Here is a 27,295-nt window from a genome sequence, read left to right as displayed (position 1 = left end):
CTATTACGAGCAAGGACTGGCAGACATGCGTCATTTGTGCCTGTCTAAACTGATCATGTAGAGCCCTTTACCCCACATTTACGGTCCATTACCTATCCTGGACTTTATGTGCCTCATTAACTTTAATCATTTCGAGCCCTTTGCCCCTTATGAACGGCCCGCCACTCTATTGGGGCTAACTTTGATTGGGAATACCCCATTTTCGCTAACCACATGTTATTAGTGGCTCATGATCGATGGTCCCGATCTCAATATCCTCCCCACCATATTGGGTTCCCCATGCTAAGATGGCCGCCGCCTTTACCACCTCGGACTCACTATACTACGCGATCTAGTCTCCACTAAAACATTGCTGCCACGGGGCATGCGCCGCTGGAGACAGGGACGCGGCTTCCGCTGCAGCACCTAATCGGCAGGACAGCAATGGCTTCATATACCGGGGTCCTCCCCCGGTCTCGCCACCAGCTGCTCTGCGTCCTGTCCGGACGCTGCACGTGGAGGTAGGTTCCAACGGCCAGGACCGCGTGCCGCCGGTAAGCATTTCACAAGCCCCCTCCAATGAGCATCGCCTACAAGCAGATTCCCTGACACCGGGTAAGTTGCTGAGCTCTCTCTCGTCTGAAACCCTCAGTTTAGGAAGACACTTGCTTCCGTGGCACGGTATTTTATTTGGAGTTAGTTGGCTGTCCCGGTGGTCACGGGGGGTCGGGACGTGGCGTGCTGCCGCAACCGCGTTCTCCCGCAGGTCCTTCAGCGGAGACGTGGCGCGAGCGGTATGCGGCTCCTTGATCTTCCGTGTCCCTTGGGCGGCGGGCCACACCTGATGGTACTTTCTGCACAACAGGGCATTTGCTCTCTCGAGGCAACCCTCATTCCGGGCCTGAGCATGGCTAGCAGCTTTCACATGTTGTCCCTGTTGGGCACTTCGGGCTTTACCAGTCCGTTTTTTCATGATTGACCGACACTGTACCCCCTCTTTTGTAATATACATTGCCCCTGGCATTTCCTCCCTACCAGGTACCATACCTATACAGCCGGTCCCACGGGAGCAGTCTGCGGGGCACTTTAGGGAATCTCTGGGGTAAGCAAAGAGCCCGGTTTCTTCATTTCACAGTTTTATATTGCTTTCCTCTAACTCAAATGAGTATGACTCTGCATAAGTGAGGTAGTTGTTGCACACGGTTACCTTATTACTATGCGTGTGCCTTTATTCACTAATTTTAATCCCTCACTCACGTGTGTGTACATAAAAGAGCTGCTGCGTACCTTTTCACGACGGAATAATGCACTCACCATGCTGTTCTGTGATGTGTTTTCATTCTTTTAGGTCGCAATACCTCAGTAGGACCAATCGGCCTGCGCACCTGTAAAACCTACTAAAGAAGGTTGTATACCACACTGTATAATTATTTCTTTTTGTGTAGTACTGATCACTGAGGTCCTGAAGAATTGCCATTATGGCAAGAAACATGTCGACCTGACCAGAGGGTAGTAGATAATTTGCTTTGATAGGTTCCGGGCATATATCTCCTCTCCCACCCTTTTAATCAAGGGAGTCAACCACGCGAATAAATCACATTTATTTATTTATTTATTAGTATTTTGTAGAGCGCCTGGTTACACTAGCAAGTGTGTCCCCGCGCTGTAAATGCTGATGAGGTTGTTCATTGCTGATGCTTCCTACCATTTTAGTTTTTGGGGAAGAGTAGTGTTTTCAGGTCTTTCCTGAATTTAGATTCTGAAGGTTCAGTACGCAATTCCACTGGGAGTTGATTCCATTTCTTGGCCGTTTGGACTCTGAAGGATTTCCCCCCCATTTTAGCTGTCTGGACCCTCGGGACATGCACCTGTCCTGTCCCACAAGATCTCAGTTGTCGGGTAGGTTCATACCATTGCAATAGACCGTGAAGGTATCTCGGACCTTTGTCATGCAGGATGCGATGACCTGCGCATAAGGCCTTAAAAGTCACCCGTTCCCTGATCGGGAGCCAGTGGAGGGCCCTCAGGGCTTTTTTTATAAGGCTCTCCTAGGTAATTGTAGGATCAGCCGGGCCGCTGCGTTCTGTATCCGTTGGAGTCTGGAAAGACTTTTTTCGTTGGCTCCAAGGTACAGAACGTTCCCGTAGTCCAGTCTAGACGTTATTAGGCTGTGTACTATGGTTTGGCGCACTGATACCGGCATGAGGTCATGCGTTTTCCTGAGGACTCGTAGTATCCCGAAGCAGGTTCCTGCAACCTGTTTTGTCTGGTGGTCGAGCGTGAGGTTTTTATCTATCCAGACCCTTAAGTTCTTTACTAAATGGCTAGGTGTGGGTAGATCTCCCAGCTCTTCCGGCCACCACGCTGAAGTCCATACTGATGGAGCTTTGCCTATGATTAGTACCTCCGTTTTATTGCCATTCAATCGTAGGCAATTGTCTGCCATCCAGAGTGCCACCTTCTGCATACAGGCTGCAAAGTTGGAGGCGCTTTGCTTCTCAGGTTGTGTAAGGGTTACAGTCAGTTGCGTGTCGTCCGCGTACGACACTATTTCAACCCCAAACGTTTCTGTAATTCCTCCTACGGGGGCTACATATAAATTGAAGAGGGTGGGGCTGAGACTGGAGCCCTGTGGTACTCCCTGATTAAGTTCAATTTCCTTAGACTTGAACTGTCCCTGGGCGACCTGGAAGGTTCGGTCTGTTAGGAAGGATTTCATCCATTCCCAAGCTTTCCCTCTCACTCCGCCCTTTTTCAGGCACTGTAGCAGTGTGTGATGGGCTACAGTGTCGAAAGCGGCACTAAGGTCCAGAAGAATTAGTGCCGCCGTCTGGCCTTTGTCGGCATATCCTCGTAGGGCTTCTGTTGAGGATAGAAGGGCTGACTCGGTCGAGTGATGGGCTCGAAAACCTGACTGAGAGGGATGGAGGAGTCCACTAGCTTCTGCAAACGCTGAGAGCTGTGTATTAACAGCTTTCTCCGCGATTTTAGCGAAGTAGGGCAGGAGAGAGATGGGTCTGAGGTTTTCCAGTTTGTCAATGCTAATGTTGGGTTTTTTCCTCAGAGGTAGGACAGTCGCTTTTTTCCATGTAATAGGGACTTGTCCTGTATTGAAAGAGAGAGCCTGGAGGTGTCTGATATGGGGTTCCAGGGTGATGATACTACCATAGAGTCTTTTAGGGGTTGCTGGATCACTAGGTGAGCCAGATTTGATACTGTTAGCTATTTTGAGAAGGGTTTCTTGTGGACTGACCCACCTTTTTTAATTCACCTTTCACGCCACGACTACACTTCCCCCGCCCTCTCACACGCATGCACCATATGGCCGGAACAAAAGATCTCCGATAAAGAGCCCCAGTTTCGGGAGCCCGTCAGATATTGCAGCGCCAGTCTGACGAGGAGAAGAACCCATATGATGAAGCCTGACACCTAGTTATCTGGGTGTGTGAGGGTTTTAGTTCCAACAAGGGGATTCCCCCTTCCTGCCTTTTTCTAGTACACGCACACTACCTTTTCCACTCTTCCAGGGGAACTTTATACCCTTCTTGTGTTACTAGTTTTCGGACTCGTACACTGGACCCCGTTAAATATTGGACACAATGTCAATCAACGCAGGACGGCAAAACACACAAATTTACCTTGGCGACTACAATCTCCATTGGAATGACTGCAGTGACGCAGTAGTTAATAGCATCAAAATTTTCCTTAACGCTTCTGACCTCACTCAAATTTGCAACGCCCCGACACATGACAAAGGCTCTATCCTCGACCTTGTCATCTCCAAAGAAGACACCATTCAACTTGACTCAATCCAACCTTGTGACTGGTCAGACCACCATATTATCACATTCCTTATCAAGGAAAAAGTAAAACGCATTCCCGGTGCAATACTCCATGCCCAAAGTCTGGAAAAGAGACATGAGGAAACTCGATCCAAACTCTCTTCCCCCTAACAGCTGCAATCTCCTACTCGTTACTGACGTTCAGTACCTAACTGACCACTATCTCAACTCCATGGCCTCAATAATCAATGAGGCTGCTCCATTGCAACTGAAAAGAGTATCCACTAAGATATCCAACCCTTGGTACAACGGGAGTCTCAATGAAGAGAGACGGGCTGTGCGAACGGCAGAGAGCACCTGGAGATCAGTTCCCTCGACATTGCATCTTAAAACTCTGAGGAAAAAGAGAAATGCATACTTCAGGAAAATAAAACGCTCAAAATCAGAGTTTTTCAGACTACAGCTAGACCAAGCAAAAAACCGTCCAAGTAAATTGTTCGAGCTAATCGAATCTCAATCTAAGGAACAACCCCCAGCTGTCGACATTTTGAGCACTACTCCTTCCTGCGAAGATTTCTCGGTTTTCTTTAACAAAAAAACTGACAATATAAGGAGCGACCTCCTCAATGACGCAAGCCTTTACTCAATACCCAACTGCATAACACCCAATAAACTAAAAAACAATGCGACATGGTCATCCTTTGACACCTACTCTGAAGAAGAAATTGTCAGAATACTCAGCACCCTAAAACCATCCAATCACCTCACTGACCCTCTTCCGGCTAACGCCGTAAAAGACTTCATCCCTTTGCTCCTCCCACTCTGGACTAAAATTATCAATAGCTCACTACAACAAGGAACTATCCCTGACTCCCTCAAAGTTGGACAAGTCACTCCTCTACTGAAGAAACCAACAGCCGACCCCACTGATCTAAGCAATTACCGTCCGATTACCAACATTCCCACTCTCGCCAAACTTTTAGAAAAATGCGTCCAATTACAATTGACAAAGCACATAGAACAGTTTGATCTCCTCAACCCACATCAATCAGGCTTCCGAGCAGGGCACAGCACTGAAACAGCTATGACTCACATAATTGACGACGCCCTTCAAATCCTAGATCAAAACGATACCTGCCTCCTCATCCTTCTTGATCTCTCTTCAGCATTCGACACAGTGAAACATGAGAACTTACTCGAACTCCTAAAGACAAGAATGGGCTTCTCGGGGACTGTGCTTCGCTGGTTCACCTCCTTTCATCACAACCGGTCTCAAAAATTCAAGAGCAAAAACTCGTTGTCATCCCCAATACCGGTATCGTTCGGTGTCCCACAAGGATCCTGCCTATCCCCCTACTTTGTTCAACCTTGTTATGGAACCTCTCACCACCCTGCTACAAGCATCCAATGTTCACTTTCACATGTACGCTGATGACACTCAATTATATCTCAAGTTACAATCCCCCAAAGACATCCTGAGTCTGAATTCTACGATCAGAAACACCCAATCTTGGCTGGCTGATAACCACCTCAAACTCAATGCTATGAAGACTGAGTTCCTCCTAATCGCACCTCCCACGAAAATATCTTCCGTACAAACATGGCTTAAGCACCTAACAGCACTCAATGTCCAACCGACCATTGTGGACTCAGCAAAATCCTTAGGCATAACACTTGACACCAACCTCAACATGCAGCAGCATATCAGCAAGGCAACTAAGGGGGCGAACTTCCAAATAAATACCTTGAGGAAACTTAAACCCTTCCTCCCAGCAAAAGACTTCCAAACCGCAGTACAAGCACTAGTCATCCCTCGCATAGACTACGGCAGCGTGGCCCTCTGCGGCCTCCCCCTAACTACAACGGCACCCCTCAGAGCGTCACTAAACGCGGCGGCAAGACTCATCACTGGATCAAAAAAACATTCGCATATCTCCCCTGACTTTAAATCCTTGAACTGGCTACCTCTTGAAGTCAGAATTCAGCTGAAAATTGCCTGCATGACGCACAAGGCTATACACCTGAAATCACCCAGCTACCTCACTCATAAGTGAACAATTTCCGGCGGGTCCAGAACTACCAGAAGTACAAACAATCTTCTGCTGAAACCGAGAAGATTCCGGAAGGAAAAAACGTACAAACGCTCCTTCTCAGGAATGGCGCCCAGGATCTGGAACGCACTTCCTCCGGAAACCAGGCTCATCTCCTCCTCCCTGCTTTTTAAGAAATAAGTCAAAAATATCCTTATGGCTAAATACACTTGAACAACTATGTTTGATTTACAATGCGTCGATCAGTATTGCCAGTATTATATTATTATATAGCCTATATATTCCTATGCACAAGTGTTTTGACTTGTATTAAACTAAAGTGCTCAGATTCTTGCTCCCTCACAGCTGTATTTTTCTCTATTTCTGTATTATTTACATTGTTTGGATGACCCAAGTCCCAACTAGGCCATGCTACCTCATACCTGTACTATATGTATTATTGTGGCTTTGTACATGAACTTGTTGATCTACATCCTTACTATGCTCCCTGTTCCCCTACCCTTCCACCTGCCTTTGTAAAGCGCTCTGTTATCTGCAAAGATCTTGTTCGCGCTATATAAAACTTTCAAAATAAATACAATAAAAAAAAAATGGTCCTACTCTAGTCCCTCCTTTGTTCAAATGCACACTCCTTGTCCAATCCAGAGCCACTATCATGACTTAGGCTCGGTTAGTCCAGATCATCTCCAGAACTATGGGCCGGAGAGGCAGAAAGGCCCACTGGAGTCCCGTACTCCACTTCAGCCGGAATGCATCTACAAGCAAGACTTTTCAACATCCAACACTTCATATTTAACAGTGCACATTCAAAAGAGGGAAAAAGATCTACCCAGGGCTACTCTTAGGAAATTTGCCCTTCCTGCAGGGTCACCCCGGATTTTGCGTTTTTTAATGAGCCTACATTTTTGCTAGCTGTAGAATTCTGCTTACTTTACCCCAGATAACCAGTAATAAAGTGTCTCTGCACCTCCTTGCAACATAAAGACATTGGCATACACCAGATAGGCATGGCTAACTTACAGCTAAGTCCCAAATATACGGTGTAAATGGGCATGTAAGTTAAATGTCAAAATTGGACTGCAGCACTCATTGAACCATCCACAACAGTGACAATGCAAAAACGGCTGCATACCTACCATGCGTAGCAAGGCTGTTGACGATTTATACTGGAAATTTGGCCTATCAAAATCTTTTAACCCCTCGAGTGCTGCCCACGTTCAGACGTAGAGTGCACTACCTCGGTAGTGCTGCGCACGTCCGTTGAACGTCGCGGCCCCGCCCGCGCAATAGAACGTTCCGCACCTGCGCAGAACATTCAGCACAGGCAAGGTGTTAAGAGGGAACAATCTTTATAAATATTTATAAGTCCCCTCTATGTAGGCATTATTGACCATAAGGAGGAATGACTAGTATTTAAAAGAAGAACGGTAGAAATGTATTTTTAAACATGTCCTTAAGAAGAAAAAGCCCCAAAAACTATTTCCACTGTAGCAAAGCTAGTTGGAGCTGGGTTACATTATTACATTTAACAATGCTAATTTCAGTTAGGAAACAGCTAACAAAATAAGTAAACAACTGCATTTAGCAGTTATGACAAATCTAATTCATTGGTTAAGTTGGATTTTCAATCAATATTGCGGAAAAGGTACTTTTAGAAAGTCCGTTTTTCTGCCTAAAAACACTGGAAACGTATTTGTATATATTCTCCCATTTCTGCCAGCTGTTAATTAGCATATGAATAGGTTTGCAAGGCCTTCTGCGAGCGGAGAAAAGGCGGATCTGAATGGGCATAGATGACCCCTTTGACCATTACAGAATATGCAGGGTGGGGCCAAGACCATCCTTTATGGTATTACAATGTCAAATCCTGCTTGGCAAGTCTGTTGGGGTTTTACATATAGCACTTGGAACGTATTTTAATGAGGCCTCCTGGTCAAAGTTAAATGTTAGCGGACAGTTGAGTAGGGCGCTTTCTTTTGTCAATCCACAACCAGGCAGGCTACTATCACTGTAGGCCTTTTGCTATTTGTCAAATCCTAATTTACCAGTTTGCTTGAGCTTTACATATAACGCATGAGGCGCACTCGAAGGGCAAGAACAGAATGCTAAAATAACTCTTGCATACACTGTACGGTTGCTGGAAAAGGAAATGTTTACTTACCAGTAGGAGATTTGCAGCTTGAAGAAATTTCTGGATTTGCAGGCTGTGCATTATTCTGCTATTGAGAGTTTGAGTTTGGCACTCTGCTCTTTGATAGTAATCCTTTTCCGCTTTTCTTTTTTTGTTGGGTGCTGACTGTCCTCATCATTTGGTGATTAGTCCAGCCTCTCCTAACATCAGATGCCCTTCCCGGGAGTCTCCTCTTGTGGGTCACATCTTCAGATTGCATAACCCTAAAGATAACTAGCGTCTCTACGCCCCCCCCCCCCTGCCCCCCCCCCCCCATGAGCACCTTCTGGACCACTGCCTGATTCAACTCCCCCTTGTGTGAGGTAGATATTTGCCTGCTCAGTTTGTCCGCTTTCACATTGTCTACTTCAGGCAGATTTATTGCTGTTAGGGTCAACAGTCTCAGGATGGCTTACTTCAATATTTTCTGTGATAATTTTGAAAGGGTGAAGGATTTTGTCCCTCAGAACTTGTTGAGGTAGAACAAGGTTTTCGGTTTGAACTTGCATTTATTTGTTCCAAAACTGCTTCTGAGCAGCCTAAGGCTAGGAACATTGTCCTTAGTCCAAGCAAATTTATGTTGCACTACTTCTTCTGGTTTCAAGACCCCTCTGATGTTGAGCTTCCCCATATGAGCTCCTCATGCTTGAGGCTAGTTGGTGGCGGGAAGGGTCTCCCTACTGTTATATAGTCCTGTTACACATCATTTCTTCCAGTACACTTTGCGGGACAACCACTAGCCCTTCCCAGCTCCTCGCTGCTTGTTGCCATTTGCTTTGGAACCATTCCTGATTTGAACTCATGTGTAGCTCGCACGTGGAATTAATGGTATGCAGGAAGCTAGCATTCCCAGCAACACTGCCAGATACCAACTCTTCTGCGAGCTTCTTGTCGTATTGACAGAACTCTTTCGCATGCGAATGCCTGCACTTTCGCTGTATTTACAAGACAAACTTCTCCTGTTCAGGCACGGGTGAAGACTTCTCCATGTTAATGGTGAACCCCAGACTGTGGAGTATAGTCATCACTGTTCTTATGCTGTCTCTGCACTTGTGTGCAGAACTTGCCCTTATTAGCCAGTTGTCTAAGTAAGGTACACATGCATTCATTTCCTTCTCAGAGGAGGAGCATGTGCGATTCCAGGGTCCGTTTCTAAACCCCTTACAAAACGTCTCACCTGCGCGAGCAATGCTGCGCACAGCATCGCGAGGGGCAAGCCCTAAACAAGCATTTACAATGTAATGGTATCAGCATTATAAAAGGTAGAGCTATTGGCATTGCTCATGACTTTTTTAAATCATAAATAAATGGCATTGTCATTTACATTGCCAATAGCTTAATCGTTAAATAAATGGCATTGTCTTTAGGCAACAGGCATCCTTATACACATTTCATTTACTTCACGCCGGCATTCAACAGTATAAATATGTGCTACCTGTTACAAAAGTGCAAACCTTATGGCCCCCTTCTCGCATCTTCTAGGGACTATTATTGAGCTCCGTACAAATATATGGGTAAATGTTCAGGTATAGATCAAGAGACCACACAAAACATATTATAACAAATAGAAGCCTAAAAAAAGCCTGTGCCCTAGCCACTTTGTATTTTGTTTACACACATCTGATCTGGGTGATGATTTTCCACCTAGTTTAAGGTACTCTCCTCTGTAAACAATGCAAGATGCACACCATTATAACCATGCTTAAGTGGGGTCTTCAAGTGTCTATATGTAACGAATAGTACGATTAAGTTGCTATCACGTCTACCTAGCTTGGATTTGACCTGGAACTAGTCATTCGCTTATTTTGGGAAAACGATCACAGCTATGAAGGTGTTAAACAATTCTTTCATGGCAGATATAGAATCTATAATAAGGTCTTCTTTAGAAAAGCCAGAAAAAAGCACAGAAGCTAAACGAGGAGGGAAAGAGTCGAGAAGCGGTTTGAGATCGGGCGAGAATATGGGATTAGAAACTGCATGAAGACAAGGCATGGGAAGTGAATGAACACAGGGAGTGGAGGTAATACAAGATAAGGAACGCACAGATTATTACGAATGACAACGTAAAATAGTGGATGGTAGAAAAAAAGGTTAGCATATTAATAAAAGTAAGAAGTAAAAAACATACGTTGGGGGGTGGAAAGAAAGAAAACTCCAGGGCACGAAGGAAAAGGAATGAATGAAAAGTTAACTGTGAGGGATGTGTGGTATGGAAGCAAAAAGAAGACAAGCACATTAGTAAACAGTATAGATAAAGAGAATTAAAGTAAAAAGGTGATAGAGAAAAAGACTACAAAATGTAGGAAATATGAGGCAAGGTAAGGGTCGAAATGAAGTTAAATCTTCAGTCAAATAAAGAATGCAAGAAAAGAAATGAAAGACTGGACTAAAGACATATTAAAGGAGTGACTGAATAGTGGTCCGAAAAAGTGAAAGAAAAGACAAGAGACCTGCAAAACTGCAGAAAATTAAGAAAAACAAGCATTTACAATGCAATAGGTTTCACATTGACGTGAGTTTGAGCTATTGACATTGCAAATAACAATGCCTTTTATTTTTGCTTGTTTTTTAAAAACATAAATAAAAGGCATTGTTATTTACAATGTCAATAGCTCAGACTTGAGTCAATGCGAGACCTATTGCATTGCAAATGCTTGTTTTCATTGGAGTCTAAATGAGCATCTTAATCTGTAACCGCACAATTATTCTGACCTAATTTCAATTACTACTGAGCATTTCAGGCTTTTTGTTTCTTTGTCCCCTCACACTTTTAATCGTGCTGCATTTTCACACCTGACAATGCATTTTGCTTTGTAACTAGTTCCAAGGAAGGAGTAACAACGAGCGTGTCCGAACGGCAACATAAGAAGAGGGACAGTAACGTCAAAGAGGAAGGCTGAGACGAGGGGCGAGAACAAAGGAAAGGACCCGCTTCCCTCTGGAGGTTTGAGGTTCAACAGAAGAGAGGACAAGGGCAGGAACACTAGTGGGTGTGCTGTGATCCAAGGGAGAGGTTGAGACCAGGTAATAGTGGATCGAGCAGATTGCAGAGAGAATCTAGTATGTCGATGGGTCGGGCCACTATACTTTCGATCCCTATATCGGTCACAGAACGGACTGGGTTCCAACGGGCAGAGCAGCACAAACACAGTTAAACAAACAAAACAATAGCCAGTAGTAGTGTTCTTGAAAAACCGGATGTTAAATCCCATACTTGCAAAGTTAAATGTGAAACTACAAGACCCAGAATGCAATACGCTGCTGCCCAAAAGAACAGGACGGGCATTAGGGGCCATCCAATGCATTTACCCACTTGGCAGCTAATATCAGTTTGTGAGGTGGGATAATGACGGTAATGCCCATCTGCATTTGATCAATGATACAAATCTAGTAGCATGCAGGACCCTTTATAATAGCAGAAAGCGTCCTCCCTTTCGGCGTGTGATGTCACAGTCTGAGCCCACCCCCCCACCTTATTATGTTGTGCACGCCCAACCTCTGCTTGTCGCCAGATGCTCGAAGTGAAGATGAGGCGACAACTGTTTGTTGACATTTTTTTAGAAACACCAGTTGAGTATTTTAGCCTGTATTTTTATGTATGTATTTTTATATGGCTTAGAAACCACACAATACTTTTACAGTATTATTTTATAATACTATTCTCGCTGTACGCATTATACTTTGCTGTCTGCATAACGAGTGTAGCAGTTCACTTCTATTGTATGAGAAAGAAGACTGTTCAATAAAGCTTTTTATTGAAAACGCCCATCTCTCTATTTCTCTACAACTGTTGAAACGAAGCTTGCACGATTGATGAAGTGAAATACTTATCTATTGTTTCTACGACTCTGATAGATATATTTCTTATTCTTGGGAAACAAAGTTGTCATGTTTATGCGGTTGTCAGAAACAAATCCCTTCTTGTGAATTTGAGAAAGTTTCTAGTGAATTCTGAGCTAGCTGGCACTCTCTTAAGTTTAGTATATTCGATAGAGACCTAGTTGACCTCAGTCCCGTCAAATCTATAGGATATATTATTCCAATGCGCAGAGCCTATTGGGAATATAGGAACTACACCACAATTGCTGTTGCCTCTCTCGGTCAATTGGGATGTGGGCAGGATGAGACCTTTTTCCATCTCTTGTGAGATTCTCTTTTGATGCAAGGTTACTAGGCAGGAATTGCACGAATAATGGCAGAAGTTACTGAACAGGAGGTTCCTTCAGAAGCTAAATGGCATCTATTTATCTCAGGTGAAGTGGTCTGGCCTTGATATAAAAAAATATGGGTTGCTCTGGCTTCAGCTGTGGCTAACCTCAACATCGTGCGGTGGAGGGATATTTCTCCCCCCCATGTGTAACTGACTGGGAGGCAGACTTTGATTGGTGTTGGTGAGCAGAACACAGTGTATCTCAGTAGAGGTTGTCTGCGCAAATGGGAGAAGATTTGAAGGGGTTGGCAGTGGTGCAGGAGTCTATAATATGCAAAAGTGTGACCACGGCTACAAGTGTATGTTTCTAGCCAGTCATTTAGGTTTTAGGGGAATTGTTCCTTATTTGTCGGGATATGACAGACTATGTTATTCATTTATTGATGTAGACATTATACTTTTTGGGCAAATTATCTATGATACTATTTCAGTATTGTACTGTTGATTGAGAAAGTGTTAATAAAAAAAGAGTTTAAAAGAATACTTATAAATGAATACTAAGGTATTAAATACAATACTTGAGGATTAACACATTTCCCCACCCAACACCCCTGTATCCCTCACATCTCGTAACTTAAGGTGTGTGTTACAACCTTAAAAAATGTTTAAATAGTTGTATTAATAATATGAACTTTATTTAAACACTACTTATAAAGTAATGCTCAGGTATTAAAAATATTACCCAAGTATAAATGTACTTACCCACCCAATACCCCTATTTCCACAACATCCTAAAGATATGGTTTACACTCTTAGGAAATATTTTATTTACTTTTATAAATAATATAAACTTTATTTTTCCTCACCTATATCCCTCACACCCGTGTCTAAAGGACTGAGTAACACTCTTTTTTTAAACTGATATTTATTCTATTTTAACATTATTTAAAAGAAACTTACAAAGTAATACTTAGGTACTAAAAATAATACCTGAGCATTAATATACTTCCCCACTCAATACCTCTATTTCCCTCACATCATGCCTACAAGTGTGTGTTACACCCTTAGAAAAACGTAAAAATTATTTTACCATTAGCAAAATGACTTATAAATGAATTCCCGTACATTAAAATTAACTCCTAAGTACTAATACAAGTTCCCACCCAAAACCTCTATATACCTCACATTTCTGTGTCGAAAGCTGTGTGGCACCTTTAGAAACATTTCTTACTTATTCAATTCTTTTTAACTTCATTAAAATGTACCTATAAATCAATGCCCAGGTAATAAAAATAATACCTGCGTATTACTTTTCCCCACTCAAAATTCTTGTATCCCTCACATCCTGTCCCGAAAGATGTGTGTAACACCCTTAGAAATTTTTTTAAATATTTTTTCTAATGTATTTAAACATTATTCATTACTTATTTATACATTAATACACAGGTTTTTAAATTAATTCCAGAGTATGAATACACTTCCCCTCCCAAAACTCCTATGTCACTCAGAATCCTGTGGGTGTATGTAGCACCGTTATTAATTTTTTTAAATAACATAATTAATAAATGAACAAATATATATATATATATATATATATTTACAAAAAAAGTAAACTAATAAAAAACTAATAATAAAACTAATTAACAAGTTACTTACCTTCGGTAACGCTTTTTCTGGTAGATACAATATCTGCCTGTGGATTCCTCACCTTGTGAATATCCCTTTGCGTCAGCAACATTCGGAAATTCTTTTTGTAGCTTCGCGCCGACGTGGACTTGGACGTCAGACACGGCATCGCACGCGACTCCGCTGACGTCACCGACGCCTACAATAGGCCCATGCCGGCGTGATGACATCAGTTCCGCCCTTTTTTCCGTGCCTTCGAGGCACACGGACGGACCAATGACAGTAGACATACACGGTATACGCAGTACAAATATCAAGGTAACACACACAGTGTGAAGCAAATGCAATAAAACATTCGAAATAAACAACTCCTTGACAATAAAATAAATACATTACAGAAACTCTGGTATAGAAGAGTGGACAACGGGGAGGCGGGTGGGTCAGTGAGGAATCCACAGGCAGATTTTGTATCTACCAGAAAAAGCGTTACCGAAGGTAAGTAACTTGTTCTTCTGATAGATACATCTGCCGTGTGGATTCCTCACCTTGTGAATAGAGTCCCACAGCAGTCCCCACTCCCGGAGGAGGGCGTCCACTCTTCTAAACCAGGAAATCCTGGAGGACAGAGCGCGCAAAGTGGCCGTCCCTCCTCACTTCGGTATCCAAGCAGTAATGCTTCGTGAAAGTGTGGAGGGAAGACCAAGTTGCCGCCCTACAAATATCCTCTACAGGAACACCGCTAGCCAATGCAGAGGTTGAAGACTTAGCTCTTGTAGAATGAGCCCTTATACCCTCTGGTGGGTACTTACCGGCCAAAGAGTAGCAGATCTTTATACAGAGGACGATCCATCTTGACAAAGTTCTTTTATGGACCGCTCTTGGTTTCTTGCAGCCAGCAAACCCAATGAAGAGCTGGTCATCCAATCGACGGTCTTTAGACCTGTCCAGGTAAAAGGACACCGCCCTTTTGGGGTCCAGACGGTGTAATCTCTCCTCCTCCTTGGAAGGGTATGGGGGGGGGATAAAAGGTAGGGAGGGTAATGGATTGACCAAGGTGGAAAGGAGTAACCACCTTCGGAAGAAAAGCAGCCCTGGTCCTAAGAACCATTCGATCAGCATAAATGGTCAAGAAAGGGGGCTTGGAACTAAGAGCTTGAAGCTCACTTACCCTCCTTGCCGAGGTTATTGCAACGAGGGAGACTGTCTTAAGAGTCAAAAGCCTCAAAGGACATTTGTGAAGAGGCTAAAACGGAGCACCCATCAAAAATGTCAAGACAAAATTTAAGTCCCACTGAGGCACAATAAAGGAGTAGGAGGAAACTTATTTGTGAGGCCCTTCAAAAACCTTAAAACTACAGGAGACTTATAAAGAGATGGCTGGTCAGGCAAGCAGAGAAATGCAGACCGCGCTGAAAGATAGCCCTTAACTGTGGCAACAGCAAGCCCTTGCTGCGCCAGAGAGTGGGCAAACTGGAGAACTTCAGACAAATGGGCTCTCAAAGGGTCAATAGATTTCCCTCCACACCAAGTGACAAATTTTGACCATCTATAAGAATAGATGGACTTAATGGAGTCACGCCTGGCCGACAAGATGACATCCACCACGTCAGGCGGGAGAGAAAAGGAATTCAGGTTGTCCCGTTCAATCTCCAGGCATGAAGGTGTAATGTCTGGAGGTGGGGGTGTAGAACCTGCCCCTCCATCTGAGAGAGGAGGTCTGCCCTGAGAGGGAGACGGAGCGGCGGGTGAGAGGAGAGGTGGAGAAGATCTGTATACCACACCCTTCTTGGCCAGTCCGGAGCGACTAATATGACTTGGCCCCGGTCTTGGCGAATCTTCCTCAGAACCCGAGGAATCAAAGGTATGGGAGGAAACGCGTAAAGGAGCTGATTTCCCCAACTCAACTGAAACGCGTCCCCCAAGGCTCCTTGCATCGGAAACTGGAGACTGCAGAATGACGGGCAGTGAGCATTCTTGCGAGTGGCGAACAGGTCCACCCGAGGAGCCCCCCACGTCCGAAAGACACGACGAACCACCTCCGGGTGAAGCCTCCACTCGTGGTCGGCGGAGAACTGCCGACTGAGACTGTCTGCACGCACGTTCAGAACTCCGGCCAGATGATTTGCCATCAGACAAATCTGATGGTCCTGAACCCAGGACCAGAGACGCAGCGCCTCTCTGCAGCGACACTGTGACCCCACTCCTCCCTGTTTGTTGATGTACCACATCGCGGTCGTGTTGTCCGTCAGGACCTGGACCGAACGACCGTGAAGGGAAGGGAGGAAGGCCTTGAGCGCCAAACGTATCGCCCGCAATTCTACAAGGTTGATATGAAGCAACCTCTCCTCTGGAGACCAAAGACCCTTGACCTCCAGATTCCCCAGATGAGCACCCCACCCTAGAGTGGATGCATCCGTTATCACTGTGGCCACCGGAGGATGCAACTGAAAAGGCTTCCCCTGAAACAGGTTGCCTTCCACGCCCCACCAAGACAGATCCGCCGCAGCTTCTCTGGAGATTCTCACTGACTCCCTGAGATCTCCGTTGTGCTGATACCACTGCCTGCGGAGGCACCACTGGAGTGCCGTCATGTGCCAGCGTGCATGGTTGACCAACAGAATGCATGAAGCCATCAGACTGAGCAGGTGAAGGACCTTCAGGACTGGAACGACCGCCCCATTGTAAAATAAAGGTATCATTTCCTGTATGTCGCGAATCCTTTGAGGAGGAGGGAATGCACGACATACAGTTGTGTCCAGTACAGCACCTATGAACAGGTTGCGCTGGGAGGGCACCAGGTGAGACTTGGGTACATTTATCGAAAAACCCAACCTGTACAACAACTGGGTTGTCTCTCGCAGATGATGGAGCACTCTCTCGGACGACTCTGCTTTGATCAGCCAGTCGTCCAAATAAGGGAATACAGGAATACCTGACCTTCTGAGATGCGCCGCCACCACTGCCATCACCTTGGTGAAGACTCGAGGCGCAGTAGTAAGCCCAAACGGAGGGACCACAAACTGATAATGCTGCGATCCCACCGTAAAACGGAGATACTTCCTGTGCGACTTCAGGATGGGGATGTGAAAGTACGCATCCTACAGTTTGAGCGACACCATCCAGTCTTCTTCCAGCAGCGCCTGAAGAACCTGAGCAAGGGTGAGCATCTTGAATTTCTCCTGTTTCAGATAGAGATTCAAGATCCTGAGATCCAGGATTGGACGAAGCCCGACATCCTTCTTGGGTATCAGGAAATACCGGGAGTAGCATCCCTGACCCCTTTCCTGCTCTGGTACCACCTCTATCGCACCCTTTTTCAATAGAGTCTGAACTTCCTCCTGAAGGAGCAACAGATGTTCCTCTGAGCAATACCCCTGGCAAGGAGGGTAATTGGGAGGGAATTCCGAAAAGGAAGGGCATACCCATTTTCTACGAGATTGAGAACCCAAAGATCTGATGTAACCGATTCCCAATCCCATAGAAAGTTGGTAAGCCGACCCCCCACCGGACCCGCATAATCCTGAATGGCGGATCTAGGGCTGCTTTTCTGTGGCTGGGGGGGTGGAGGAGGAGGAGGTGGAGGAGGAAGAGGCTTGACGCCCTCGAGGACGTGCCCTTTGCTTTCCCCTGTATGACCTATACAAGGTATTTTGCTGCTGCTGTTGTTGCTGCTGCTGCTGACCTTGTCTATAGCCACGAGAAGAGCGTCCAAAACCTCTGAACTTCCTGGTTGTTGAACCTCTTACTTGAAGACCAAGAGATCTAGCAGTTGCTCTACTGTCTTTAAACCTCTCTAAGGCTGTATCTGCCTTCTTGCCAAAGAGCCCAACTCCATCAAAAGGTAAATCTAATAGCACAGACTGCACATCCGCAGAAAAATCTGAGGATTTCAGCCAAGCTGATCTTGTGGCAACCGCAGTGCCCATGATCCGTGCCACAGAATCTGCAGTATCTAGACCGCTCTGGATAACTTGACGAGCTGCTGCTTGAGTATCAGATAACACCTCAAAGTCATCCCTGCAGTCCTCTGGAACCTTAGAATCAACAAACGCATTGAGTCCATAAGTGCGTGCACATACCTCCCCATAAGACAAGTGGCAATTGTTGACTTTAACGCCATACTTGCAGAGGAGAAAGTTTTCTTGGCCACTTGATCTTGTTTCTTGGCCTCTTTGTCACCAGGTACCTGGGGAAAAGCACCAACCGACTTTTTAGAGCACGCAGCCTGAACCACTAGACTTTCAGGAGAAGGGTGAGATAATAAAAAGGCAGGGTCCTCAGGAGCCACCCTATATCTCCTCGCCACACTTTTTGAGACAGCAGGAGCAGAAAGAGGCTTTTTCCACATCTCCATAATAGGTTCCGTTAACGCCTCATTAAATGGGAGTAACGGTTCTACAGCTGAGCTTGGTGAATGGAGTACTTCTGTAAGCAGATTTGACTTAAACTCAACAGTTGGTAATGTCAAGCCTAAAAGTCCTGCTGCCTTCCCCATTACCACGTGATATGGCTGGACATCCTTTGAAGGCGTATTCAGACCTGATGGCAACACCCACTCTGGGGAAAAATCAAGGCCACTAGCATCAGCCAACTCTTCGAAATAATTCTCATCCAGCTCACCTTCCTCCAAGTCTGAATGAGACTCTTAATACCTCCGTTCCTCCAGGAGGCGTTGAGCATCCCTCCTGGACCTCTCCTTAACCCAGATCGCAACCGGATCCACCACCGACTCAGACGGCGCGGTGCCGACGTCGGTACAGAAACCGAAGGCTTAGAAGGATGCTCCAAAGATTTGCTTGGTGCGGGCGAAGCCGGTACCGGAGTCGTCTACTTCGGTCGAGCCGGCGTCGACTTCGGCGGAGCCGGGTACTGCCACAGCGGAGTCGGGGCTGGCATATACGGAATGAAAGGTGCCGGGGCATAAGAGTGTGGAACACCCAAATTAAAAGCCATTGGACCCATGGGACCCGAAGGTGCACCAGAGGGGTACCACGATCTCGAGAATACCCCATACATAGCGTTCAGGAACGCTGATGGATCCTGACCTGGTGCAGGAAAAGGTGGATGATCACCTTCAGGCTGATCTCGAGGCAGATTCGAAACCGGCTCTTCAACAGGCGCCGATTCTCCTTCCTCATCAGGAACTTCAACCACTTCTTCTTGAGCCGGAAACGGCGTCGGAGTGGGATCGGAAACCGGAGTCGGAGATTGAACTTGCGACTCCGAAGGCGAGGCCTCGCCTTCTCAATCCGAAGCCTCTTGTGGTGGGATCACCTTCGATCTAACCTTCTTGGGCGACCTCGACTTCGAGCCCGACTTCTCACCCGAATGACGTCGAGACTCATGCCTCCTTTTGGGTTTCTTATGCGACCTCGAAGCATGATCCGACGATGACTTCGAAGCCGAAGCCTCTCGAGATCTTGATCTTGATTTTGACCTCTATCTCGACTTCCTCGAACGGGATCTTGAAGTCTTCCTTCCTTTATCGGCTTTCAGCTTCGCCACAAGAAGTTTGGTCTCCCTCTCTCGCAGGGCCTTTGGGTTCATCTTCTGGCATGACGAACACCCATCCACGTCGTGGTCGAAGCTTAAACATCAAATACAGTCCTGGTGTGGGTCCGTAACGGACATCATTTTTCCGCACTCCCTGCAGGGCTTAAATCCAGTCTTCTTTGTCGACATTATAGGAGACAAAGAGGCAAGAGAGCACAGAAAACTAAGAAAAAAGTAACAGAGTTACCAAAAGCTACTGAGTATCCCGAAACCGTTAGCGTCGACGACGCGGAACAAAGGGAACTGATGTCATCACGCCGGCGTGGGCCTATTGTAGGCGTCGGTGACGTCAGCGGAGTCGCGTGCGATGCAGTGTCATTATATGCAGTGGTAGGTAATAACGGGGTAAACCCTTTACTCACCGACCTGGGTCAACATGTAGTTACAAAAAGGGTTGGTCGGTTACATAACATTTCTTAGTATTAATTTCATCTGTAATTGCTAAAAGGTACACACATAAACAGAGTAAATATGAAACTGAATTTAATTCAGCTGTATTCAGTGATATCTAGTGCTTTCACAAGTATTATATTTCATTTCATACAATACATGGCAATAAATGAGGTCATCATTCAATATAGTGCTCGGAGGGTGTCATAGAAAAAGGAGGGGTTTTTGAATCAGTAGGGTAGGGTGTGGTTGGGATAGATTTAGGGACATAGAAAAGGAATTGTGTCCTGTGAACAATTCTGTATCAATCTGAGAACATTTCCAGTCTATAATAGATCACACGGTTCCCTATAAAAAACATTACACGGGGGCCATATATGGCTAATTCTGTTGTAGCGTGTATGTTGAAAGTAATGTTGTCGACGTTTCGACCCCTATGGTAAGGGCAGGTGATTCCTCAGTCTAGGGTCTTCATCAGGACTATAGAAATAGTGAGCACATATATTATGGCGTTTTAATGACGTCCCACTTCAGTTGGAGACTTGCGCCGGTAGGGATATTTAGATTCTTCAGCGGAAGAGAACTATAGGTGGATATATAGAATCCCAGATGAGTTGAGAATTAGCGTGGTAAAGATGAATTTGAAGATCCCCTTCAATTGAATCCATTAGTTGGTGTGGTGTAAGTCAAACACCAGCTAGAAGAATTAATCAGGGAGAGGGTCTTGGTGTAGGTCAATCACACCATCTGTGGCTCTGCTGGTGTGAATCTTCAGCGGTGAATGGATTCAATTGAAGGGGATCTTCAAATTCATCTTTACCACGCTAATTCTCAACTCATCTGGGTTATTACCTACCACTGCATATAATGACACGGCATCGCACGAGACTCTATAGTCCTGATGAAGACCCTAGACTGAGGAATCACCTGCCCTTACCATAGGGGTCGAAACGTCGACAACATTACTTTCAACATACACGCTACAACAGAATTAGCCATATATGGCCCCCGTGTAATGTTTTTTATAGGGAACCGTGTGATCTATTATAGGCTGGAAATGTTCTCAGATTGATACAGAATTGTTCACAGGACACAATTCCTTTTCCATGTCCCTAAATCTATCCCAACCACACCCTACCCTACTGATTCAAAAACCCCTCCTTTTTCTATGACACCCTCCGAGCACTATATTGAATGATGACCTCATTTATTGCCATGTATTGTATGAAATGAAATATAATACTTGTGAAAGTACTAGATATCACTGAATACAGCTGAATTAAATTCAGTTTCATATTTACTCTGTTTATGTGTGTACCTTTTAGCAATTACAGGTGTCATTATATGCAGTCAGTACACTCATTAATTTGAAATGCAATGTAAACCTTTGCTCAGCTCTAACAAACTGACGGTATAGGCCCTGATGAAGTTCACAGCTGTGATCCCCGCCTTCCCGCTCATTCATCTTGCAGGCTAGGCCCAGAGACCAGCGTTAAAAGTTTATAGAGCACTGTATTTAGCAACGGCCAGCGCTGGCCGGGGGGAGTAGAAGGTAGCGCTTCCTACTGTATGTGAGCTGTCATCACTGTGGCACGCAATCGGCGGCAGGTGAGCGGCGAGGGTGTCACCGCGCCGACTGGGGGCGCGTGAGTCACCGTCTACTGCTGATGCGTCCCTAGAAACCAAACCCAAGCCCATGTCACTTTCTGTAAGGAGGCAACTCACTCATCGCCGGCCCGTCCCCGAGGACTCCGCCTGCACGCCCCCGTCATCTGCGCGTGCCTCTTTAATTACCGGATCCTTCGCGGAGAGGTAGTGCATGGAGGATGCAAAGCTGGCCCCAAAGCCTGGAATGGATCATCCTTCACAAATACATCTGAAAGATAGTTCTGTGGGTTATCCGCCTGCTGCTGACCTCTACGACCGCTCTGCAATCACAGATTTTCGTTAAATGTGTACCATAGGAATGAGGTGTTAGAAAGGGTTTTTACAGCACATCCGAAATAAGGTTTGTGGCTGTAAGCGCTATATAGATAGCACAATATTATATATTCTCGTTGTCCACTTCCCAGGGTTTGTCTACAACAGGGCCATTTGGATCCGAGAACAAGTGCCGGTTGGCGGCAGTACAGCAAATGGCATGGTTAGGCCGCGAAACCGAAACCACGGTTGTAGCGCAGGAGACGCCGTCGCCGTGCGCGTTGGCTGCCCCTGCGCAAGCTGTGATGAGAAGACATGCCGAGCCAGGGGATGTGTGTGTGTAAGCGCCGGGGGGGGGGGGGTTCTGTATGTGTGTGTGTGTGTGTGTGTGTGTGTGTGTATGCGCGGCTGCGGGGGGGGTTCTCTATGTGTGTGCGTGCGTGTGTGTATGCGTGGCGGTGGGGTGTGGGTTCTCTGTGTGTGCGTGTATGCACGGCGGCAGGGGGGGGTCTGTATGTGTGTGTGTGTGTCTGCTTCCAAGGAGCCATGGGAGACAGGAAGCGCGCGTGACCTGATCCGGTTACGCGAGAGTGCACATCACTTGTCTCCTGTCTCCCTTGACTCCTTGGAAACAGAAACGATTACAATAGAGTTTCGCAGCGAAGATCGCTTCACGATCAGTTCGCAGTGCGAAACCTAAAAAATAGAAGGAATAAAATGTGAGACAAGTAATGAAAATGTATGAACGACGGATTACTGCGTGAACAATAATTCAAAGAGCAGGCGAGCATGAAGGTAGTGAAAAGAAAAACTATAGGGAGCACAGGCTAGATGGAAAATTAACAACACGAGGAAAAAAACACAAACGATGTGAAGGCCTTCCTGAGTACGAGTTAAGTTACATCAGAGGGGCAGGTGAGCTTCATGTGACTCGAGGTCAGGGACAGTTTCACTTAGTTTGTTTTTAGTTTTTTTAATCATTAGGTCCCTGTTCACAATCCTGGGTCTTGAAGGTGCTCAACAAGTTACCTTTTTAGTAAATATCCCGAGGAGAAGTAATCCGTCCACTAACTGAAGAAAGCCGATGCGCCATGGCGCTCACGGTGGCCGTGAAGGGCCGGGCGGCGTGTCATGTGAGAGGACCCAGCTGCAAGCAATCTCCCTCCTCAAACCATCCCTCCCTCAGTGGCGGGCCCGGGGCTCGCGCAATGTGGCAAACGCGTGCTAACCCCGTCCCCGGCCCCTGCAGAGCTAAAATAAACAAGCAATGTGTTTAGACGCAGAATAAAGGCGACAGCCTTGGGTAAAGCAGACAAACACACCTCCTGGCATTACCTAGACTGAATGAAGCAAAGGCAAAGTATGAACCCATACAAAAGGTTACTTTCACACGTGAAGTGGGAGGTTAAAGGGGTCACCCAGTGTACAGAAGAGAGAGTTATCTTTGCCCAGCCCTCATCCTTTAAACAAACCACATTCAGAAGCATTCTATAATCTTTGGTGGCGTTTTTGATACATACAATGACATCATTTACCTAGTGGCTGCTTTAAACAAATTCCTATGATCAGAAGTGTGGTGGGCTTAGAGGAAGGCGAGCTGCGGGCGGAGGGAAGGGGGGGCGAGAGCGGGAGGAGGGAAGGGGGGCGAGAGCGGGAGGAATGAGACTGCGGGCGGAGGGAGGGGGGCGAGAGCAGGAGGAAGGAGAGCTGCGGGCGGAGGGAAGGGGAGCGGGAGGAAGGAGAGCTGCGGGCGGAGGGAAGGGGGGGCGAGAGCAGGAGGAAGGAGAGCTGCGGGCGGAGGGAAGGGGGGCGAGAGCGGGAGGAAGGAGAGCTGCGGACGGAGGGAAGGGGGGGGCGAGAGCGGGAGGAAGGAGAGCTGCGGAGGGAAGGGGGGCGAGAGCGGGAGGAGGGCGAGAGCGGGAGGAAGGAGAGCTGCGGGCGGAGGGGGCGAGAGCGGGAGGAAGGAGAGCAGCGGGGGAAGGGGGGGCGAGAGCAGGAGGAAGAAGAGCTGCGGGGGAAGGGGGCGAGAACGGGAGGAAGGAGAGCTGCGGGCGGAGGGAAGGGGGGGCGAGAGATCTGGATGCACAAACAGAGTGGCAGAGGAAAGAAAAACGGCACAGACAAGGGATAGTTACCTGACGCTGCTCTCCTGGTTTTACCGAGCAGCAAAATGGCGGCCGCAGCTCCGAAAATTTCGGAATCGGGGGCGTGTTTTGGCTTTCTGAGTGACGGATGACGTCACAGGGCGAAAGATCGCCAAAAACACGCCCCCGAATCCGAACCAGACGGGGCTTTATTGGAGTGACTCCCCTCTCCTCCAATGGCTGGCCTCCGTTTAGGAAGCCAGCCAATGGAGGAGAGGGGTGGGTTCAAGCCCCCTTACTAAAAAACTTTAATTCTTCGGAGCTCCGCCCCCACTGCTTACAGCAGTGCGACGGAGTCCTCGACCTAAAAAGGAGACATTTCTACATGGAGCGTTCCAGAGCCAAACACTATATGGCGGAACAGCATGTGAAAAGATTTATGCTGCAAAACCCTGCTTCTTTCTCCGAAACTTCTGACTTTGGGGGCAAAAAGATGGTATCTTACGGCACCCACTTCATAACACCCATGAACGTGAGCAAGATCAGAAGAATTAAACCTACTGTCTCGACTGGAGGTCTGATTGACTGTACCTGCTCTCTTTTTTACCTAGGTCAAAGAAGCGGACTCCAAGGCTCACAAGGCTGACCTGTTCAAGCCACAGCGACACCAAGCTAAAATCTGCCTTTTCCTTCCATTGCCTAGCTGACCAGTGGTAACTTAACCTGAAAGGAATGGACCCCCTAGTGTGCCCCTGGCTAGCACCCTGTCACTGCAAACACAAGATGATGATGGACGGAGGTTTGAAACTTTTCAGACACTCACCCCCAGTCACAGTTCTGGGTTGAATCCATCATCGTTCTTTAGCTCATTTCGCCACCCAAGTTCAGACATAGCTATATGCAAATCAGTCTGTGCATCATAGGAACAGTCCAGCCCAAACTGCCAAGCGATGTCTTCCCTGGACCAAAACAAGCATCCTGAGACTGGTTTCGGGCTAACAGCCCTTTGAACTTCTTTAAGGGGACCACTCTGTCTTTTTGTAAAAGAGGGTTGGGAGAAGCATCTCCACGAAACCAAACAAGACATGGTGGACTATATAGTAGGCCTAAGGTCCATGATGTAGACACTGGTGACAGTTCACCTGTCAAACAAAATCTATCGACAGTCTGATCAGGTCAAGGAAAGCATCAGGGCTGAAGTCAGCAAGTTGCTGGAGTTAGGGGTTATTGAACCCTCAGAGCCCCTGGGCTAGCCCAGTGGTTCCGATCCCCAAACCTAATCCTCAGGGTAGAGAGAAATTAGGTTTTGAGTGGACTATAGAGGGCTTAACTGTCAACACGATAGACGCTCACCCTATCCCAAGAGCTGATGAATGGATAGAAATTTGGCTGCACCCAATTTGTCTAAGTACCTTTGACTTAACTGCAGGGTACTGGCAAATTGGCATGGCACAAGGAGCAAAAGAAAAGACAGCGTTCTCCACACCGGATGGGCTTCATCAGTTTACTGTTATGCCTTTAGGTTTAAAGAATGCCCCTGCCACCCTACAAAGGTTGGTTTATCAAGTCTTTGCTGGATTTGAGGCCTTAAGTGTAGAATATCTAGAGCATATTGCCATCTTTAGCTTCACCTGGCAGGATCACCTGATCCTCCTGGGGAAGATTTTAAAAGCCCTTTAAACTGCAGGCCTAACTATCAAGGCATCCAAATGTCAGATAGGGCAGGAAACAGTGGTATGCTTGGGCCACCTTGTTGGTTTAGGCCAGGTGCAACCCTTCCAGTCCAAGATCCAGGCCATCCTGGACTGGGTAGCTTCAACAAACTAAACACAAGTCAGGGTATTCCTTGGCTTGAGAAAGTGCCTTCTTTTTGCAAGGGTGCCCCCACTTTTTGCCAAACTGTTGATGTACCTTGACTCAGTGTGCCCTGTGATCCTCCCAACCGGGTGCCCAGGGCCTATATTCTTCACCTAAACTGCATTGAAACCAAACCCAGTTTGCACTCTGGCCACATGGCAGTCCCTTGTAAATGGTACCATAGGTACAAGGGCACTGTGGCCAGGGAAGGCCTGTTAGGGCTGCAGCACTTATTGTGCCACCCTTAGAGGCCCTGTACCTTTACACACACACTGCCATTGCAGACTGCATGTGTTGGTGCAGAACAAAGTGAAGAGTTGACATGGCACACTTCCCTAAGTACCATGCCTACAACTCACTGTCCTGGCATAGATCAGCCACTCCTCTAGCTGTGTGCACTACCAGTGGTGAGGGTACAGGTGCATTAGCTCTGTACCCCTACAGTGTTTAAACCAATTCTTAGACATTGTAAGTGCAGTAATGCCGTTAAGAGTATATGGTGCTGGGAGTTTGTCATTACGAACTCCACAGCACAATAATGGCTTTACTGAAAACTTTTGAAGTTTGGTATCAAACTTCTCAGCACATTAAACACACTGATGCCAGTGTGGAATTTAGTGAAAATGCACACAGAAAACAACCTAAGTGCAGTGCCCTTGCTGATTGGCTACCCGCCAGTTGCCACAACCAGACATGTTTCTGGACACCTGGGTCAAGAACCCTGCCGCGCTCTGGGCCCTGAAACAATGCACATCCTGGGATGAGGTGCCAAGCCTCCTCCCCCAGATTGGGCAGGGTCCATGGAGGGGAAGCTTCATGAGCTTAATGAGCTACTCCAGCAATTTGCTGCTCCCAGCAACTGTCTCCCACCGTTTCTGAACCCAACTTTGGGTGGGAGAATCGGCGGGGAAACTAAATGAGGAAGGGAGGTGTGACAACCTGTGACAACCTTTGCCAACCCCCACCCCTCAAGTGGGGGAGGCGAGGTAAAGCACAAGTCTCAGCCCCTGCCACGTTGCAGAGGAGGGCGACCCAGCAAACCAGTGTGAGGCATATGCCGCCCACCCACAGGGGGGGGTGGCATAATGGGGGTGGGGGGGGTGTACCCACCCCAAGGAAGGGGCCCATTGGTCCCGACCTTTACTTATCTGTAATCCTCCTAAATCTAGTATTCTGCTGCAACCCTGAACCTTCCCTTCTCAAACCAGAAGCAACCAGAAGTAGTGAAGGACCAAAGATGTGCTGAACTAAGAAGAGGAGGACGCCCACTAACTTGCCCGGCCCTACTGGCCTGTCAACAGCTCAAACCTGCTCCAGCAAAATCCTGATGTGTCCTGTAGGCCACAGCCCTCAAGAACCCGAAGGACCTGCCCTGCCTTCAAAACAAACACTCTGTCTCCTGTGAGCACCGGATTTGCTCACCAGCAGACTCTGGCTCTGTCCAAATCCACGAGTCTTCACCACGCTGCACCAAATGCCCACAGCCTGAGTACGAGTGGAGCAGTCCTATTGAATCAAAATTTTCATAAACTAGGTAGCTCTAGCTGTGACCATTCACTCATAGATTGACCCTTTAGGAACATTATTTGCCACACAGGGGCGCACACTCAGTTTTTAATTAGGCTAGAGCTACATAGTTTATTTAAATTTGATTCAATAGGACTGCTCCATACCTATTTCTCCCCTTTTGCACTATCCAGCCCTCACACCCGCACGCACCTTACGGCTTCTTC

General features: G+C 46.7%; 1 protein-coding gene across 3 annotated transcripts in view; it reads right to left on the bottom strand.

Annotated features, from left to right (window-relative positions):
- The window catches only part of LUC7L (LUC7 like), a 253,595-nt gene that overhangs the window by 78,365 nt on the left and 147,935 nt on the right, over positions 1-27,295 (bottom strand). The window lies entirely within an intron of this gene.

The sequence above is a fragment of the Lissotriton helveticus genome, chromosome 10 (genome assembly GCF_964261635.1).
Source record: "Lissotriton helveticus chromosome 10, aLisHel1.1, whole genome shotgun sequence".
NCBI lineage: Eukaryota > Metazoa > Chordata > Amphibia > Caudata > Salamandridae > Lissotriton > Lissotriton helveticus.
Note: the sequence above shows the minus strand (reverse complement) of the source record. Positions and strands in the feature narration are given on the sequence as shown.